An 8,990-nucleotide genomic window follows, 5' to 3' on the forward strand; every position below is an offset into this window, starting at 1 on the left:
TCCATTTGTTGTTTTAATTCCCATCTACCAACATGTGCAGGATAGGAGCACATCCTACCGCGGGAATGGCTTGCTGAGGGACCCGAGCTGTGCTTCTCAAGTTAATTGGCAGTGGTTTCCCGATTGCTGCATGTACGTAATATAGCTGTAACACTATGGCATCTTTATTTTTTCCCTTTATGTTTTTGGTAATGCAGGGCTAAATCTAATGAGAGCCTTGGAAGCCTGTGAGTTTGATGCTGCAGCACCTGCCCTGTGCTGAACAGTCCAGAGCCCAGTACTGCCACTCTCTGCCTCCCCGGACAGCAAGGTTGCCCATCCTGGGATGGTCCTCCAAACTGGTTTACTGAGCAGCAGTTGCTAGTCTGAGTCACTGCACTAGACGATCTGGGAAAAGGTAGTGTCTAATGTCCCGCCTTTCTCAAAAATTAGGTACTGGCAGGAACAAATGACATCTTTTAGATGCTTCCTGCAGATTGGACTGCCTGAGAAATTTAGGCAGAACACCTGATTTCTGGGACCTAATGAGGAGAGCTAAACCTTTGGGAGCTTTCTGGATTTGTTGTATGTTACTCAATTTAACCTGTCTGTTGTTGGGTCTAAACTTCTGTCGTTGATCATAGAGCAGCTACATTTTTAGCGTGTCTAGTGCCCGTTGGGAGGGAAACCTTTTTTATTGCTTTTCTTGCAGAGTAGATTGCAAATCCATGTTTGATCTATCTGTGTGTGATCTGTGTGTACAAAAGTATCAAGTGGCTGGTAGGACCTCTTCTGAAAGCAACCAACTCTCTGGAATTAAATTCAGATGTAACTAGAGATTGGTTTTTTTTCTTTTTTCTTTTTCCCTGGTTCATCTCAAGGGTTAAATAACTTCAGAAAAAAAAAAGGTGTTTTTTTGTGGATAAACAAGGTGATCGGTATTATAGTCTGAAAAAAAGTGAGAGCTTAAAGTAATCTCAGGCAGCATTCACATTGGCAATATTTACTTATCCAAACAGTACTTACTAGGACTGTTGCACAAATTGCAATATGACAAGAAAATGTTGATACCTGAGATGGGTATTGTACATTCTGAGCACCCAGTCTGCAGCGTGGTCCCACTCACAAGTATCTGAATGGTAATGCCCTCAATAGTAGCTAGTTTTCTTCTTCTTAGTTCTAATCCAAAGTAAAGCAGCAGAAGTGATTTTCCCAGTGGTAGCTAGTGAATTGTTTGGATCTTTCTGATGGTTTTGTTTGTTTCTGATCGTGGCTTTCTTTATGACTGCAGAAACTACTGTACTGGCCTGTCGGGAGGTACCTGGATGGTGGAAATGAGCAACCAAGAGGGGAAGGACATGGTTTAAAGACTTTTTTTCTGCTGATAAAAATCCTAATGACTGTGTGACCTCCAGAGCACGCAGCACAGTATGTCAGCTCCGTGCTCAGTGAGCCTTCTGAGCTGGCTCCTCAGCATGGCCCGCAGGAGCACAGTGCTGCCCAAGTTACATCCTGAGTTAATGCTGGGACTACTTCTTGGCTTCCCTTTCCCTCCACCAAGGCCCTCTGTGGTGCTTGTTTGAAAGTTTGCTTATTACTCACTGATTACTCTCAAGTGATTGTTTTCTGCTTCTGAATACTACATCTCATCTTCCTGTTTTTCAGAGAAAGGATAATGCAAGATGGGATGCCCTCGAAATCAAATGCATTGCTTAGCATTGGCAGGTCCTTCTCTCTGTGTTAGGAGCTGCTTGCACTCACTATTGAATAAGGGCAGGCTCTTCTTTAGCATTGGCTCGGTTTGCAACTTTGCTGGAAAACTTGCAGGTACCTGACGAATTCTATATTCTGTAAATAATGGCTTGAGCCCATCCTGCTTGATTAAAGAGGCTGCATTTATATTCAAGTGCAGCTATAGAAAGGTTTGAGAAATTAATTTATGTTTGCATGCAGGCAGCTGTGTGTGAGAATAAGACAGAAGACTGCCTCCTCCAGGAGGAGGGTACATGAAACGGTACAGCAAATCTCTTGTAAAAGCTGTTTGTGTATTCTACAGGTGATTGTGCTGTGGTTCTGTGTCTCTGTAGTCACAAGATATTTGCATAGATGCTTCCTTCCTTCTTCAAGACTGTTCCTGCTGCTGGTTGCTCATACTTTGGGTTCTGTTGTTGAACTTAACTGTAAGGGTAGGATTTCAGGACGAAGGGGAAAGGAACAAGAAAAAAACCCCTCTAATTTCAAATCTAACTTGTTCAGTTTCTGAAAGAAGCGGAGTGACTGAACAAAGTTAGCGTCCTCACAGAACAGGGATCAGTCTCTACCCTCTCCTCCCTTCTGTGATGGAGCTCAGCACTGCAGCCCCATGGTTCACTGCAGCTTCTGAAGTAATTTAGAAAGACCAGTGGGGGAACAGTAGAGTTTCTGTATGCTGGTTCTGCTTCATCCTCAGTGCTGCCTGATTTAGGGCCAGGAGGTTTCCTTCAGACAGGGGTAGGTGTAGATAATGAATACAACTTCTTTACCATTACATGAAGGAGTATAGGGTATGCTTCCTTTGTTGTTAGCACTGAATCTTTACTTTTCCCCAGTTCTTCCTGTTTGAGACATGTTGTGGTTCAGAAGCTAGACCACGTGGCTTGGGGTGTCCAAGATGTCAACATAAGATTTCTTGAAATACACAAAGGTGCGGTTTATATTTATTCCTTCTGCTCAACTGAATAAAAGGGTAGCTGGCAACTAGCTTCTGAACCACAACATAGACTCAATTTGGGGATGAGTGGACATAACAGCCATGAGCAGAGCTGGCGGTAGACCGTGGTGAGAGCAGAATGTTGTCTCTGAAATGTATTTGTATGTGGAGATGAGTGCCAATCTGATACAGTCTTTGCTGTATCCTTTTCTTTTTCCTGGATGTGCCTTTACCTGGGAGTTGCCTAGCTGAGCATGTTTAATGCTCTATTGGATGTTATGCCTTGTCAGCACAGGATTAGCAACTGGAGTTTTGCAATGGCTGATGAGCAAGCAGTTGAGGAGTTGCTGTTCCTGAAAGGCTGCATGTCTCAGAAAGACAGTATGGTGTTTATGAAGATTTTAATTTTTTAATAAAATATTTAACTAATAAAATATTTAACTAACTTTATTTTTTAAAGAAGAAAATACTTGACCAGTGTCTCATTTACAAGATGTTTTCATTTAGTTTTCAGGAATCTTTTAAAAGCACAGAGAACGTGCATTTGGATCTTGATTTGAATCATTTGAGTTGCTCATCTTAAAAGTAACAAGTTTGTTCTTAGGCAGTTCTTGTTGAGAAGAAACTATAAATATTTCCATAGTAATTTTAATTCGAAGGCATCTTGTTATAGAATTCTAACTGCTTATTCAGTGGAAATCTAGTAAATGCAGCACATAGCTGATGCCAGCCTTGATGCATTTTTCAGAAGTAGTCTCTCCTTGATTTGTGTAACCACACCATGCTTTCACTGTACAGGGTGTAAGCTTTCCCGGTGCTCATGATGACACTGCAGTGTTGGGTTTTTTTGCTTGTCTTTGACACAAAGAATTTTTCAAGGAACTAGAAGAAAGATGGGAAGTGCGAGGCTCTGTAAACTACATTACATGAACCAGTAATTTATAAAACCCAATTCATGGCTTGCTGGTCACTGTGACAAGAAACTAAAAATGTTAAGACTGAAGCCAACACGGAGTGCAAGGTGTGATCCTACTCTCATTATGTTGCTCACAAAAAAACGAAACAGAGCTAGTAATCGTCTGTAACCTTTTAGTATATTACTACCTCCCGGTAGACTTCAATTTTAAACAAATTCTATAGTGGCACTTTCATTTAAAAGGAAGCTAAAAAGGGGGGAAATGTAATTTCCATCCCACCCTCAATCTGAACAATTCAAAACTACACCTTCTGATTCCCAACAAACAGCCTTTCTTAGTTATTGGTTGAAGACTCACATGTCAGAAAGAGAAAATAAGAATTTACTGTTAAGGCTAGTGAGAGTCACTCAGGACTCTCTGAGTTTCATTTATTGACTAGTAAAGGTAAACTGCAAGTGTGTCTCATGAGCACCTACATCCTTTACTGGATCCAGGCTACAGAGTACTTTCAGGGATCATAAGCGTAGCCTTTTTTGTGTTTGGTTTCTGTTTTACATGATGAGGATTAATGGTGGTTACCACCTGTAGAGAATACTTTGATCTATATCTAAAGCATGATCAGTGTTTACCGAGGACTGTTAGTTCTCTCTTTAACTTGCACTGAAACCATTTGCATAGTGCTATTACTAACTCTAAACTAACTCCTCTCTCAAAAGCCTTTTATCATAAAACAATTACTTTTCTGAGTGATCATTATTTTCACATTAAAAAAAATACGCATGGCAAAACGAATGCCTACTGTGTCAGCCAGTAAGTAATGGACTCTTTGTGGACACAATCAGGAAATGTGCCTTTTGTTTTCCTGCACCTGTTGCTGTATTACAATCACCCAATGTTTTATTAAATAAAATGAGAAGCCCTAATGAAATTGTACCAGCCATTACCAGGAAGTCTATTGAAAACGTTCAGCAGCTGCTTCAGTCTCAGTTCATTTACACTGATAGGATTGTTTTGTCCTTCTCCTTATGCTCTAAGTGAGAAAGCTACAGTGCCGTGCTGCTGTACAGCAGAGCCTTGGACCATTTCATACCGCTTTCCTCTATCTCCCTTTGAAGTATTTGATCAGAATCAGTAACAAATCATGCTCAGCAGCTACGTGCCTATGACTTGTAGAAGTTTGTGAGAAGTCAGTGTCCCAGGTCTTACATCTAAGCATTTTGCAAACGTCAGCTTATATACCCTTACAGCACAGCGGTAAAGCCCATGAAGATCTATTGTATTATTCTGGTTTTATAGAGAGGGATTGATCAGAGACGTTAAGAATCAAATCAGTCAACCCTTCTTATTAGACAAAATAATACCTAGGTAGCCTGAGGAATCCTCTGGAGTGAGCTGGGGGTCAACCTTGTTCAATATAGTTAAGTATCACCACTCTTTCTCTAAAGGTCCCTAACAGAATTGATCTCGCTGTCTTTTCTGTATTTAAAAGTCAATACATCTACCACATGGCTGTGCTGGCAAGTGGGTGGAGACTCTTTCACAGAATAGACTCTAGTTCCCAGCAAGAGTTGCCTAATTTAAAAGAAAAGGTAATCCTAGCAAAGAAGATCTCCATGCTAAATGCTGAACAGTAGATCTTATGTTAAAACCACTAAGAAGTTGCATCATAACTGTTTTGGATATTGGAAAATGTTTGATAAAGACTTTCTGGTAAAAATAGCATAATAAAGACTTTTGTTCAAACTTGCACGATTCAAACATTTCTAGGTTTGGTTTTAAAAAGGTATGAGAAGCCGTTGGATGAAATGTCAGCCACGCAGTGAGTGATACAGCCCTCCCTTCCCACAGCAGCTAGGAAATGAATAGCTACGCCTGTGGGCAGAACGTGCAGTATGAGGACGCGCAGTCCCTGAGCATCTCCTGCTGGAGCGTTCCTGCCTGACCACCCAGTGTGAGCAGAAAAATTGCCACCAGCATCTGTCTCCTGCCCCGTTTTTGTGACATTACAAATGTGTGGATCTACTCTGAATTTATCCCAGTGCAACTCCATGAAGACTTTAGACTCAAATATAAGGAAGTAAGGCAAATGCAAGCTTTCTAGAACTGAAAGAAATGATATGTATAGAATCTACACGTAGAGAACCTTCCTATCTGGAGAGTTGATCTGAAATTACATGCTGCAGTGTGCCTCAAACAGTTGTTGGTGAATGGCTTTGGCATCCTCAGTTCGGCCTGCCATGAATGAAGTCAAGCCAGGGATACCACTAGCTCTTAGGATCCTGTATCTGCTCCACTTTGCTTTATTTCACAACCAGTCTTTTTGAGCCCGTCCTACTGGTGTTTTCAGCCACCTTGAGCTGGCCCGTCTCTCCTTCTCTCCTCAAGCACTAACCTGAGGAGGAGGAGTGAAAGAGGGAAGTGGATTTGGGTGTTAAAAGGACTCAGCTCTCCCTTAATAAGTAAGTTAAGTTAAGGCCAGAGCATCTTTCATGGGGTGCTTAAGGGCCAGCACCGTTTTAAAATCACCAGTTGTTGCCATCGGATCCCTGTATTTGGATTCTGCACCCCTCTGGCTTACAGACTCAACACCTTCCTGGTGCCAATATCAAAAATTTCCTAGTGCCTGGAGCCAAAGCCATGAGCTCCTCCAGCAGGGCTGGCCCAGGAAAGGGCACGTGCCGGGTGTGCCCCAGGTCTTGCGCAGAGTGGAGCCCATGTCTGTTCTGTGAAAGGCAGGACGTAGTGTTACTTGAAAATCCTGTCTTTTACCTCAAGCTAATGGCACCTAGATCAGAATAAGGCAAAGGGGGACGGGGAGCGGGGAAGGACATGTCCCTGTTACGAACAGCTGGGCTGTGTCGTCTACAGTCAGGTCCACAGAGACCAAGAGCTCATTTAGGCTGTGGAACCCCCAGCGATGGGGAAGCCGGTCTTCTGTCCTCACGGTGGCGTCTCCAGGGAAGAGAACAGTAAGTACCGATACTTAACTCTTCCACAGTGGTCTTTTTTTCCGGGTGGTATTTAGGTGTATTTTATTTGGTAAATGGCCTAGGTTTGTGGCTGGAGTATATAAATTGTGGCACAGGGATAGCAAGGGGTAAGCAGCTCGGCAACTGCATGAGGGAGGACAAGGTCAGGGGACAAAAGCAAGGAGGATGAAAAGGGTTTACTCTGTGAACGGAGCTCACTTGAACTGAAACTGCCAACGGATCCAAGAGGGATTCTGACGGGGACTTCCAGCTGCTGCCAGTAAAACAACTGCAGCTGGAAGAGGCTGTTTCTCTGTTGCCCAGTGCTTTTGATGCCAACTGTGAGGTTTGACTATTGCGTTGCTGTCATCGTGACCCTATTAGAAAAGAATTATATTCTCAGAGGAGCTGGAGAGCAACCCTGCAAGGCTCCTACAGCTTAGTGCCGCAGTGCATTATGTGCTGAGAGAAACGCAGGTGGTTGCAGGAAGGAAAATAAGGGGCTAAGCCAGGCAGGTGTATTTTCCACATTTCTACATTTAATGTTTACATCGTCTACACGTAATGTTTACATAAGGCAGATGCTTCTATCGACCTCTCTCCTGATCTAACAAAGGGAAAGCAAGTCCTGGCTGAAGTGTAATTTAAGAGTTGACTTGAGGAACTGAGACATTCTCCATTTTTCTGTCTCTGTCCTTCATGCTGTGTGATGCTCTGTGAACTCCATTGGGTTATTGACTTCAGACAGAAACTGAAACAGGCCTAAATGAGCAATATATATACATATATCTCTCTCCTATAAAATACATGTATTAAAAAAGAATCAGAAAAATCTGCTATATGATACATAGCAGGTGAAAGTAAATGCTCCCCCCGAGCAGCTGCTACAAAGGTACTTTGCTATTAGAAAATTGCATATCATCACAGATACAAGCATCCCCACCAACGCTGTAACATTTCTACAGGTAAAGAAATATGCGAGTTTGTCAAAGAATGATTTTTAGTTATTTCTTAATCGCTAGAGAAAGATCTGCCTTTGTTGAAGAACACCGGAACACCACAAGTGAGCTGAGGTTGTATCCATACCAGAGCGGAGCACACTTGGGTGCAACATCTCCGCTAAATACTGATCTGCATTAAATACTCATTTGTGTTTTACCAGTAATTATTTAATTCCAAAAAAAGTTAGGAGTAATCATTATTTTCTTGCTAAGAAAAATAATCAGAAAATTATACTGGGTATATAAAACACTGGGAGGAATATCAGTAAGACCACTATAAAATTTTATTGCAGGAAGGACATTTTAATAGACTAGTTATTTAAATAACTTTCCACTAAATATATATAAGTATATACTTGTTCCCACAAGGTCACCCTAGACTCTGGAAGTTAAAAGTCAAAAGCAGTAAGAACAACTTTGAAATACCTGCTAGAAAAGGGGCCTGGTAAATAACTAAACCTGGCCAAGTACCTTTGTGATTCTCTCTCTTTGAACTGGAAGCATTTGTCGGGATACCGTAAGTCCACTCACAAGTTTACTATTACTGGCATATTGTAGTCACTTCTCTCATTGTCTCGTTCCAAAATAATTCTGAAGTATTTGGGGAATATTTGTAGAAAATGCAAGATTACAGGAATGGGTCATGACGTCCTTTCCTTAACCACTGAACAGCTCCAACAAGATCTCTTTCTTCACACTACTTCTTCAGAAGATTCAGAGTTGTTCACTGCAGATCAAGTGAAAGAGTTTAAGGCTAATTCAATGCCTACAGCTGTGTGAGCTTGGAGCTCTACTAAAGTGAAGGTACCAATTTTTGATAGTTAATTTTGAGGTCTAGACACTTGTCCCCAGGCGGGTAGCGCTGGCATATCATACACCTCCACTTAACAGGAAACAGATGGCAACATTGCTAAAGTATTTATTATTTGACCATTTCAACTTTATTTTCTCAGCAAGGCCCTTAAGATGTTATTTCACTTTTAGGAGGAAACATACTTGAAACAATTTAAATCCTCTGCATTCATTTCTTCAAAAACTGGCAGCAGCTTGGCTGCCTGCTGTGAACCACTGCTGGACACGCTGCCAGTGGATGTGTTCTGCTGCATCCGATGCGTAGCAGTGCTCTCCAATTTGTAAATGGCTTCTGGAAGATACGTACGCGAAAGGTCAGCCACGCTTGCTTTAGCTCCTGTTGGAATGGGCAGGAATCTAACCGGATGAACTGCAAGGATGTCTTCAGTACAGAAAAGATTTTTAGAACTCTGCACTTGGGTGGTAAACAGAAAGAGCTAGCTGTCAAACTAGCTCTTCAGGTCAGAGGTACCATGAATTACAGAGCCAGCGAGCTGAAGATTCTTGCACAGAATGCAGGCAGCTCTGTCCTCAACACTAGACATGAAGATGTGAAATGCAAGCACAAAGGAGACTAGCCTCT

The sequence above is a fragment of the Aptenodytes patagonicus genome, chromosome 6, assembly GCF_965638725.1.
Source record: "Aptenodytes patagonicus chromosome 6, bAptPat1.pri.cur, whole genome shotgun sequence".
In the NCBI taxonomy this organism is placed as follows: Eukaryota; Metazoa; Chordata; class Aves; order Sphenisciformes; family Spheniscidae; genus Aptenodytes; species Aptenodytes patagonicus.